Source organism: Dasypus novemcinctus, chromosome 9, assembly GCF_030445035.2.
Source record: "Dasypus novemcinctus isolate mDasNov1 chromosome 9, mDasNov1.1.hap2, whole genome shotgun sequence".
NCBI lineage: Eukaryota > Metazoa > Chordata > Mammalia > Cingulata > Dasypodidae > Dasypus > Dasypus novemcinctus.
The window spans coordinates 97,642,174-97,654,333 of NC_080681.1; the positions used below are offsets into that span (position 1 = coordinate 97,642,174).

At 52.0% G+C, this 12,160-nt stretch overlaps 1 protein-coding gene across 4 annotated transcripts in view; it reads left to right on the plus strand.

Moving 5' to 3' along the window:
- Positions 1 to 12,160, plus strand: part of GRIK3 (glutamate ionotropic receptor kainate type subunit 3) — a 251,307-nt gene that overhangs the window by 128,711 nt on the left and 110,436 nt on the right. The window lies entirely within an intron of this gene.

Here is a 12,160-nt window from a genome sequence, read left to right on the forward strand (position 1 = left end):
CCTAAGCCTCCTGCCCTGGTGGGGAAGACTGAGCCACGTCCAAGTCCCCAACGGCCAGAGCCAACTGTGGGCTTGACTTGCTTAGGGGTGACTTTCACAGAGTCTCTAGAGAATGGGCACTAACCAAAACTTGGGGCCAGCTTTCTAAACCTGGAATTTCGGTAGCATAGTAAAAATTTAAATGAGAATTAGATTTAGTGATGTGGAAACTAAAATATCAGTAAAAATAGAGTTAAGGTCAATTAGCAGGAAATTATCAGCATCAGTATTCACAGCAGAGTGGTCCTTTGTCCTTGCTCCAGAGAATGAAGATCAAGCCGCGAGGCCAATTGCTATGAGGGGATGCTGGCCCCCAAGGAAGGGCCAACACACATGGAACAGGTTCACATGCAAGAGGGGCCTGCATGGCTGTCCCAGCAAGCATCTAGAGATGGGTCCTGGCTCAGGGAGCAGGATGGGGCTATGGAGAGGGTGATAAGAGCTAAAGGAGGGTCAATGCAAAGCTGGGTCCTCTGGGAGAGCCAAGTGCAACCAGTAAGATGCGATGGATAGTCCACCCCTGGGAAATGGGGGCTGACAGGAGTGGGGTTGGAAAGTCAGCACCAGCCAGCTGGGGAATGGTAGGAATCCTTGCCAGATGTGGGAGACACAGCTTCTGAGACCCAGACAGAAAGGGATGCACACGCCTCTCTGAGAGTGGATTGGGAAAGCTCTCATCTGATCCTGATGCCAAATTAGGAAGATGGACTCTCCTCCAGATGTCTCAACTCTCAGGCATATGGCAAAAGAAAGCACTCTTCTATGGAGGCAACGACAATCATTTATTGAGTGCCAGCCCCGTGTTAGACACTGAGTACAGAGCAGGAAATAAGACAGGCATTTTCCACATCCTTATGAAACTTATGGCTTCACAAGAGAGATAGACAGTTAACAAGTAAACAAATAAATAAATATATGTAGAATTACAAAAAATGTATTAAGTACTATTAAGGAAACAGGGTTCATGATCGAGAATAACAGGGTGAGGGGACTTTAAATAAGGCAATCAGAGAAAGCTCTTTGAAGAATTGAGGTTTAAGCTGATACCTACAAGGTGACAAGGACCCACTCATGCCTCTCTTTAGTCCATGGGGAGTAAACTGAGATGGCGTTTAACCATGAGGACAGGCAGGTGTTTCTATTTCTATTTAGTTTTGCTCCTTATTGAATTCCCCTATATATCCTGCTTTTATTCAGAGTTATTTAAGATCTACCACAATAGTTTGGCAAGTTTACTTTATAGAGAGAGAACATGCTGGTCTGGAAACTTGAGTTCCAACAGACTGAGTGGAGGGATACCCTGCTGAAACTGGTCCCACCAACCACTTGCCACAGCAACCAGGCCCAGAGCCTGGAAACGCAAAGTCTTTGAGAGTGTGCTGTGCAAATTCAAACTATGCCAGAGATATATGGTCAGCAGGCATCCCAGGTTTGCACACTCAGCTCTCCCACCCACAGGGGTAGCTGGGTGAGCTACCTGCATGGTTGACTGAACTCATGCTGAGAGAGAAGGCTGGGTCTCAATGTTCAGGCTTTGAAGGAGAAAGATCTTACTGTTTCTTTGATGGGCAGTGGTAGAATCACTCAGAGAGAGGAGACCATTCTGAGTGGGCCTATCAGGGCCCATCACACAATATTTCTCCCATACCCCACTTCCACAAAGATTCTACTTACCCTGCCCCTAGCCTGGAATCCACTATACTCTTGACCTGTTGTGGTCAGGACTGCAGGAATTCAAGGCTTTGTGTAGGTAACATGATGCACCACTGGTATTTCAGGCTGAATGGATTTACATTCACATCTTTTCGGACATATATGAGGGAGAAGGAACACAAAAATTGTAAGCCATGAATTTTGCTATGATCCTGGACCATTTCTTTGCCTTAATGCACCTCAGTTTCCTAATCTGTAAAATAAGAATTTGGATCCGATGTCTTCCAACTGTGACACCTAAGATATATGATTCCAGAAAGTCAAGAAGACATAGGCAGTCAAGAAAGGCAACTAATGAGAACAGAGTATGAAGACCAAGTAGCAACTGTGGAAATATGATGGCCGAGATAGTTCTAATTAGAAGTCTGTGTGCAGCTGCTGGCCTGAAGAAAGGGGCACACATCTATCACTGAGTCCAGAAGCTTAAAGCAGAGGTCGTCTGGGTAGCCAGCCTCCAAGGTGGCCCCACTATGATCCTTGCCTCCTGGGTGTTCACCCTGCTATGTAGCCCATTCCAGATGGTATCAGGGCTGCTCTATGTGACCCAGAAATTACGATAGGACTGAGAGTCTGTGACTTCCAACATTGGATCATAAAAGACATTGCTTCTTCCACTTGCTCTCTTGAATAACTCACTCTTAAGAAGTCAAGCCATGAGGACACTCAAGTGGCTCTATGGAGGGGTCCACATCGTAGGAAATGCTACCAACAGCCAGCACCCACATGCTGCCATGTGAGTGAGCCATCTTGGCCATGATCCTCCAAACCCAAGTTAAACCTTCAAATATCTGCAACCTAGGCTGACATCTTGACTCCAACCTCATGAGAGACCCCAAACCAGAACATTTAGCTATGCTGACTTTGAATTCCTGATTTACAGAAACTGGGAGATAATAAATATGTATTGTTCCTTTAAGTGGCCAATGGACAACCAATATACATCCCTTAAATTCCAAAGGAGGTGACTGAGAGATGGTGCTTCCCAAATTTTGTTGGCTGGAGCCCTGATCCCGGGACATATTCACCAACCAAAAGAGTTTAAGAAGCCCTGAAATAAAGAAACCTCTTCAGTTTTATTTAACCCAGAGTTCCCCAAACTCACATGACTGTGGACACCCTCTGGTGACTAACATTTCCAAGAATTCGTAACCTATGAAATGTGCTTTGGTCACCACTGCTTTAAGACAAATAAAAAGTTGATTTTTATTAATGTACTGTAATTTTGCATACTTGTTATTGTTACTCCCATGGGCTGTTCAGGTTCAAAAAAAAAATCTAAATTCATTCATTTAGTCATCAATTCATCCATCCATCCAATAACATTCACAGATGATGTGTCTCTGCTAGAACCCATGCTGGGTGCAAGGGGTACAGAATAGACTGTGCAAATCCTGCCTTCAAGGGCTCACAGCCAAGTGAGTTTAGCAGAGTGGTTAGAACCGAAGTTCTGATGTCTTAAGTCTTCTCAGCTCTATCCCTTACATGCAGTGTGATCTTGGGCAAGTTTCTTCACTTCCCTGGGATTCAGTATCCTCATTCATAAGCTGAAACTAACAATAACTATACCTACTCCATAGGGAAGATTTTAGAAGCAAGTGAAATAACAGGCAAAGTGTTGACTATGTGTCAGGCATATAAGTGTCCAGTAAGCATGGGCCACTCTAATTTTGTTTGGCGTCCATTTTTCAGGGTCCAACAAAGGCCCCATCACCTCCATGAAATGTTCCCTGACACCTGTGGCCCCAAGCTGGCCAGGGTGTCCCTAGTCTTTCCTAACTTGATGACATCCTGTCTTTACCTCCATCACAGCACCTTCCTCCTGGGTAACTGGGGACAGAGAGGGGCTGGTATGGCCAAAGCAGATGATAACATGAGAATGAGGCCAAAGAGGCAGGTTTGGGGAGACTTTTTTGCCAGGCTGAAGTTGATGCTGGGTTCCTCGCTGTGTAGGGGGCTGGGGAGGGCTGTGAGGAGAGTACTGGCTGGCCCTCCCCCCCGCCCCCCCACCCTGCTGTTGGGATGACATCCCTCCCCGCTGCTCTTTCCTGCATCCACCAAACAAGATGCTGTTCCGGAGACAGTGGGAGACAGCAGTTTTGCATGACGGATTGAATCCAGAACTGACACCAACGTCACTCCCATCCCTAGGCGGCTGCTAGCGCTGTTCAGACACACCAGGGAACACCCAGCCTTTGTCCACTTGGACAGCCTCAGTCGAAGGTTTGAGGCCTGGGTGCCTGGATGGAGGTAACTGTGGCCTCAGCCATGCCCGCAGCGGTTCCTTTTCTTGTTAAAACTATGTTGCCCACTCAGAAGGGTTTTGCAGAGAAGAGCTGGCACATTTAATTCAGTGTCTGCCTCCCCCCACCTTTGCTCCTCTCACCTCTTCCCCTGGTGGATGCTGCTTTTCCATTGAGACCCAGCTCTAAAGGAGCCTTCTAGAGTCCAAGTCCTTTAAAAAAGAAGTAAAACAAGAGTCCAGCAGGCTGGGCTCCCAGCCTCCCTAACCTTCCTGCCATCCCCCACTCTTTGAGCAGGACAAGTGACCAGGTGCCAACAGCTCCAGGGGACTCCAGGGGGGCCTAATGCCCCCACCTCTTTCCCTCTCACATTCAGTTCCAGAGGCGGGATTCTAGACAACCACTTTTTCTCCTTAAATCTGTGAAATCAGGAACCAGAGGGCAAACGGAGGCTCCAGGTCTCCAATTATCTCTCCCCCGCCCCCTGCTTCTCGGGGAGCCTCACACTCTCCCACTGAGCTCCAAGCAGTCAACAGCCTCTTTGGAACCTGTTGAAATCTATTACCGACCTTTGGTCTCATCCACCACAAAGGAGCTTTCTGCAGCACGGAGATGGATTAAACAGAAATGAATTGGACGACAGAGGCTTTACGACCCTCTCCGTTCTTGCCTTCCTTTCCCGCCTTCTCTCCCTCTGTTTCACTTTTATTTTTTATGGAAAGCCAGCTGGGCAGAGCCGAGATAAGACGACGTGGCTCGAATGGACTGAGGTCACAAATACCTGAACAGAATTCTCACTTTGTTCGCTTTGCAAACTAGGACACTGGCAGTTCTGTGCACGGGGATTGTTAGTGCTGAATTCGTCGCGTCTGGCAAAAATGAAAATAAAACAAAATGAAAAGCCCATAAAGTTGAACCGTTAAATATTTAAGGCTCGTGATGAACAGCATGTCATAATATTTGTTGAATTGCATTTGCTATTCAATGCATCTTTTCCACTTAAGGCCCCAGATTTTGGAGGTAGATGGAGAAAACGAGAAGAATTAGGTCGTGTCAAATTGAAACCGGGGCTTTAGTTTAACCTCAAAAGACAGATCTCGCTGTCTACGGGCTGGGCTACCTGGCTGTTAGCACGCTTGAGGCGGGGCTCTGCCTCCCCTGGAGCCTGTCTCTTAGTGTTCACACACAGATCCGTGTGTAATTAAGCAGATGCTCTTCGGCGCTTGATTTAAATTATCAAATGTCAGGACATGACACTTTATTTGTATATGTTTTCCTTGCTTAGCAATTCAGGCAGTACCTGGGGAAAGAAGGGGATGTGTTTGCTCAGCGAGGAAGGAGCTTCTCCTCGTAGCTCTGTAATGTGTGAAATTCTACTCTTAGAAGTTCACTCCTTTGGCTTATTACCCTCTTTCATGCAAATTCCCCAGGAGAACCCTTGCAGACTCAGGTCCTTATCTGGTCAAAGGGTGGGTTAGGGAGATCTTTTTTTGAGAGCAAAAATGGGAATGACTAGAAAAGCGTGGGGACTCAGAGTTGAGGAGGCTGCCCATGGAAAAGGACTCAGGATGCTGGGGCAGGGAGCCCTGGAGGCAGAATTCCACGTCGGTCCTGCCCCTGGCTCCCTGCCAGGGACAACAGCAGATTCCTTCTCAACACACCTGGGAGATCACTGCTTACAGAAAGAATAATAATGAAAGAGGGAAGGAAGGAAGGGGAAGGAACTTAAGTGTGTACATTGTGGGTAATTTGCTGTGTAAATTACCAAGTTCACCTGAAGCCACCAGCCTCACCTCCCCAACCACCTTTCCTCCTGTCTGCCCCCACCGCAACCCCTCTCTGCTCTATGGTGCTGCCAGGAACTCTGCACTGCCCAGCAGGCTTGCTTTTCTGTCTATGCTTTTTGGTCAGGAGCACAAAGGACCAGGGCAGAGGACCAGAAAGCAGAAGTAGAGAGCCAGGAATGCTTGGTGCTGGCTGCAGGAATCACTGAGATCTCAGGGCTCAGAGGATATGGTCTGTAGAATCTCTGGCCAGTGACTACCCAAATCTCCATGCAGTGACCTTGGGACTCAGTGAGCAATGACCTTGAAAATTAGTGAGCAGTGGAGCTAGAGCATCGACCTTCAATGACCTTGAGAGCCAGTGGACAGTGACCTTGAAAAATAGTGCAGTGATCTTGAGAATCTGAGTCTAGATCTGGTAAAATCAGTGAATGATGACTCCTAGGGGAGAGCACCCATCTGGGCTTGGAGGTAGCAGATTATGCCCAGGTTCCCAAGTAGGCCAGATCAGCAGGGGGCCTGATATAGTGGGTGATAAGTGGGGTTCCCTAGCCAGGCTCTCACCACACCTGCACACCAGCACTGAACGCCCTTTCCCTCTACTGGGCTTCTCGGACCCAGGCACTTCAAATGGCCTTTCACTGAGCTGCCCAGGGCTCTGGAGAATTCTGGACCCCTAGAGCCAAGCCCTCTCCTTCTCTTGCCAGGCTCTTGTTCCACGCTTGGCCTTAGGTCATGGCCACACTGGCTGTTTCCTCAACCAAGCCCCAGCCTCTGGGAGGGTGATTCTGCAGGGCTAGGCTGAAGCCAAGTTCCTGATTCCAGCAGGCTTGTTTGTTTCCATACAACATCTGGGCCTTACTGCCACCATCTGGACTTGCTCCCAATCAAAGCCAATCTCTCGATGGCTGTGAGTGCTGTTATTGATGTCAGCCAGGTAGCCTGGCCAGAAGTTGGGCAATTTGCAGGGGGAAGGCTCAGACGACATGAGCTGGTTCCCTGGGGCAGTGTGTCGAAGCCCTGGGGAAGCCGGGGCAGAGGCTACATCAGCTGGGAGGGAGGTGTTTGGAGCAGGTTGCTGTGGGCTGTGCTGTATGTGTGTGAGTGTGTGTGTGTGTACAGTCTGTGAACATACCTGCGTGAGAGTCCAGGTTTGCCTCTGTGTTCTTGCACGCCCACGTCTACATGTGTAGCTGAGTGTACATGTGCCTTTGGGTAGACAGCTGTGTCAGTAGAGTGAATGCAGGACTTTAGATCTGGAGTCTGCCTGTGGATTTAAGTCGTTCCTTTCCAGCAGTGTGACTTCGGGCATGTGGCAAACCCTCTGAGTCTCAGTTTTATCACCATAAAATGGGTATAGTGATAATACCTATCCGTTGGGGTTAGGAGGAGAATCAAATTAGACCATGTGTATTAACCACTTGGATATAATGCCTGGCATATGGTGAGTGTTCATTACATACTATGTTGTTGCACGATCCCCAGAGTGTGGACAGTGTGCGTGTGGGCCTGCATGTGTGTGTGTCTCGGTGGGCATGTGTGTCTCTAGGTCTCTGTGCATCTGGGGACCAAGGCTGCATGGATGTTTGTGTCTGCGTGTTGGCATGCTGTGCCCTGAGCTAGTAGGTGTGTGCACGTGTGCGCGGGAGCCAGGCGCCTGCTAAATATTTGCTTTGCTGGGCTCCAGGGACTTCAGTTGGCAGAGCTGCCAGGGCTGCGTGCGGTGTTTCTGACAGCTCGAGCAAGCGTAGCCTCTGGAAGTGTGAACTTTCTCAGGGTAAACAGCTAATGATACTGTGATGCGAGCGCTGACCCCCTGGCAGGCCTCGGCGCAGGCTAGGAGTCTTTAGGAGGCCTCCGGTGGTGCTTCCCTCCTGCTCCCCAGCACGGCACCCTGTGACTGGGGGCGTGTGTGGTAGGACAGTGGGGCTCAGCGCTCAACCCTCGTCCCCCACCCCAGCTGGCAGGTGCTCCATGGAGGAGAAAACCACTTTTCTTAGCCAATCCCTCCCCTTCCTCGGAAAACAGCACCTTGGAGAGCTCCCAGAGAGGGTTTGCCTTGGGGATGGAGTGGAGGACGTGGGACAGCATGAGCCCCTGCTTTATAGCCCAGGTGCAGCCTGCACGGGATTGTGGGACTTCAACCGCTCCAGGTCTCTGGATCAAGGGAAGCCCTGGTAAGGATGTGATTACCTAGATAATTTATGCAAAACCTCACTCTTGTCTGAATTGGGTCACAGCCTCTGGGAGCTCCTGAAACCTTGGCAGGAAACCTAGTTGGTTGATGAGAAAAAGGACCTTGATCCTCCACCCCAGGTGCGCCCTCCCTGCCCCTCTCCCCCACCACCATGTCTGACATGTACCCAGCCTGCATGCACCCCCATCCTCCCCTGCCCTCGCAAGCATGACGGGGCTTCACGTTTGCATTCAGCTGGGCGTGAACGTGTCTGTACTCGAGGGAGGGGTGCTCTGAGGATGTATACGTCTCTTTGCAGGCTTGCTTGTATCTGTGGGTCCCTGAATGCAGATATGTACACTTGCATGGGTCAGCCAGTGTATATGTGTACATGCGTGTACACATTTGTGGCTGCGTCAGAGCAAGGACTTCCCAAAAGCCAGGCAAGGGCAGGGGGTGTCCGGGCACTTCCTGGATCAGGCTTATCTCATCACTAGGTTATCTGCTGAGGGTAAGGTCAGGGTAAGCCCTGGGATTTATCCTAGAAGCCTAAATGTGTGAGAAGCCAGAGTTGGGAGATACTGGTGAAGACTCAAATTCTCCTCCACAATTTACGGATAAGGAAACTGAGGCCCTGCTGGGGCATTGACTTGTCTAAAGCTTGCGGTAGCAGAGCCAGGGCCAGCACCCCATGATCCTGCTTCCCATGGAGCGTTCCCTACCCACCTCCCCCTCAGTGGCCTGCTCTTGCCTTGAGCCTCCTCTGCAACTCCCGTGCACCAGGGGTCAAGGATTCCAGAATTGTCTGGTCTCCAGGCAGGCCTGAGGAAGGCCCCACAGGTCTCTGTGCCCTGCCCCCTGTGCCAGTCGTCGAGTTCCCTTTAACAGATGGATCCAGCCTCCTGCCCCCACCCCACCCCCTGCCGCTGCAGCTGAAGAGCGTGCACCTTTCCAGACAGCCCCTGTCTGTGTTTCATTATAAAGACACAGCCATATTCCATTAATTCCTCGTTTGCTGCAGGCAAAGCGCTGATACGTACATTTTTACCTGGGGTGGTTTTAATCAGTTAATTTAACCAGAAACATTAATAATGTATTTCTTTGCCACTCGACTGCCCATCTGTTGAACAACTTACCTGTTGGAGAACAATGTCACCTCCTGTGACGAGGAGCCCTCAGCTGCCCAGGAACAAGATGAGATCCTGCATATTTAATGGCTTTGCAGACCTAGGATGAGGGCCGTTCCTGGCCCGGCCCCAGGGGCCTCCCGGGCTGCAGCTCGGCAGCGCCGCCTTGCTTTCCCGGGGGCTTCAGACAAACGCCATCACCCTGCCTTCGATCACCGCTTTGGTTGTGGGAAAGGTTGGATGCCTGCTTGAGGCTTGGGGTGGGAGCTACAGCAGATGCCTCTGAGTACGGTTTGGCGCAACCTGGGCAAGCAGCTGCCCCTCCCAGAGCCTCTTTGGGAGGATTCAGTGAGAAACTGGTGAAGGACTGGGCTGGCGTGGAGTGGGTGCTTGCCGTGGGAGGGCTTCCACCCTTGAGGCTAAATAAGCCCATATGATCAGGGCCTAGCTCGGTGCAGCTCGAAGTGGAAGGCGGGGGTGAGATGCCACATGCATTAGAACTACCCCCTCCCCCCACCAGAGGCAGCAGCCCCTATGGTGCCAGGTATTAACCATTTAGTTACCAGGTCATAGGAATTTCAGGGAGCTGGCGTGGGGCGTGGTCCCGAGGGAGAGGGTTGAGGCAGTGGAGGCAGCAGCAGCACTTTCACGGGCCGAGGATGCTGCTTGGCTGAGGATGGGGATGGTTTGCCAGGCTTAGGGCAGAACCTACTACCATCTGTCCTCTCCTGAGCCTTGACCTTCTGGGGGCTTCTCAGCCCGAGCTCTGGCACACTGTCCCACTTCTGAGCCTGCACCTCTGGGCCCTCTCAGGTCTTCTCACTGTCCCACTGTCCTCGGGGCTCCTGGAGTGAACCCAGGATGAGGTCTGGGTTCCCAGTGCCTGCTTCCTGCCTGACCGTCCAGCTCTCACCCTTGGCCTGTGCTGTGGCCACGAGCGCCCCACTCTCCCCAGTGCCTGGCAAGCCACAGAAAGGTAAAGCGAATGCCTCCCTATCTGCGGGCTCGTAACGCCCCTCCCGGGAAAGAATGAGAGGGCAGATGTCAGGTCAGGAGAGGGTAAGCGGGAGCAGGGACCCAGGGGACTGGAGGGAATTGTCCTGCTGTCCTGGGAGGGGCCAGGCCTCTGCCGGGGGCTCAGCTACCTCTAAGAGGATGTAGCCAGGCCACGTCCTCGGTGGGAGCTCTCCCTCCTACCTTGGTCTGCTTTGATTTCCTAAAACCTAAGACACCACAGACCATAAGATACATACATTTCTGTACTTCACTAAGAAAGAAAAAAGGCTGCCAATTAAACCATGTCACAGTGCTTTCTTATCATCTATTGCAAGACCCACCTCAATTTTCAGGGATGCAGAGATGTGAAAAAAAAAAGTGTGATTTAGAATCGATGAAATATGGCAATAAAAGCATCCACTGGCTGCTGTTTATGGAGAGCTCTCTGTCCAGGGTTTCTGCTGAAGGCTTCTGGGCAGCATCTTGCTCAGTCCTCACAAAGCCCTATAAATTCAGATATTGTTCAGAGAGGTTAGGCAAAGGTACTAGGTCACACAGACAATACCAATACTTACGTAGCCTTTGACTATGATCGTGTACTCTCAAGGTCATCGTCCAGGACAGTGAGGCACACAGAGCTTTACAAGCTTGTTGGCAGCATCTAACTTTTAAGTGGGAGAGGAGCTGGGGTTTGAACCCCTGTTATCAGCTCCTGTTATCAGCCAGCAGGGGCAGAGCTGTCATCAAACCCTGCTCCGTGGAACTCCAGCCTGTGCTCCTTCCCATGAGGTGCTTTGGTCTCTTTTCCGTGAGCGAAGCGGGGCAGGTCTGCATCCGGGTCCCCCTGCAGGACTCACCCTCTCTCCAGCCCTCCCCACCCCCTCCCCTGAGGCGGCACCTGCCCGCCCCGTTCCTGCCTCTGGGTGGACATTTGCTTTCCCTGCTGGCTGGCTGGCAGGAGGGGATTCCCACTCTCCTGCCTCCTTCACAATCTGAACCACCCTAGCAGCAGGCAGGCAGGGATGAGGCAGAGACAGAGCGAGAGCTGCTGCCGAAAACTCACAAATTGGTCCCAGAGAGAAATGGAGCCGCCTTTTTTTTTTTGTCCATCAGCTCACTCCCCAAGCATTCCCAGGCAAGCAGCATGAGGGCCTTGGCTGGAGCAAAACCCAGGCGTGGTGTGGGGAACGGTGCTGGGGCAGCCGCGGCTCCGGCTTAGCGGGGCACAGAGGCCTCGGGGCTGGCCCAGGCACAGCCTCTTCAGGAAAGAGTGGGCCTCTGTTCCAGACCTGGCATGAGGGCGGGTGAGGCCAGGACTCAGCATGGGTGACCTCAGGTGGGCATCAGAGGCCAAGATCAAAGTGAGACCCACTTGGTGCAAAGGGGCAGGGCATGTGCTGCACAGACAGACCCAGGTGACTCGAGACCGAGAATCTCCCAACAGCAGACATTATGTTCAGGGGGTCAGGCATGGGCAACGAGTGGGGCTGGGCCCAGGGCTGTGAATTCAGAATTCAGGGGTTCTTCTGAGCCCCAGGCAGAGAGCAACAGGGAGGGGAGGGTCCGGGGCCAGCAAGGCAGCGGCGCATCCAAGCCTGCCCAGCAGCCCTATGAGGCAAAATTTCCGTTTCACAGATATGAAAACTGGCCGGCAGAGTGGGGAACAGCTGGTTCGCGGCAGAGCTGGCACTTGAACTGCACCCAAAGCAGTCTGTCCCTCCCGGGAGGGAAATGGAGGCATTACACCTGGGAGCCAAGCGCCTCCTGGAGGTGCGGCCCGTGACAGGGACGGTCCAGCCTCAAGGGCCAGCATGCCCGAGCTGCTCATCACCACCCCGTCCTCAGCAGCGGAGGTCCTCGGCCTGCGGCTGGGCTGAGCTGGCGGGGGCCCAGGAGCCACGCAGCAGCCGCAGCCTGCGTCCTTCTGCCTCCCGCCAAGCGGGAGGCGGTTATCTGGCCAGGAGGGGCCTTCCTTTCCTTTCCTTCTGCACCATGTGCCTCTCTCCTGGAGCTGAGGGTGCTCACCCGTAGCAGGCGGGGCCCGGTCACACACTCTTCTACCAGACTCTGCCTTTGTCCACTGCC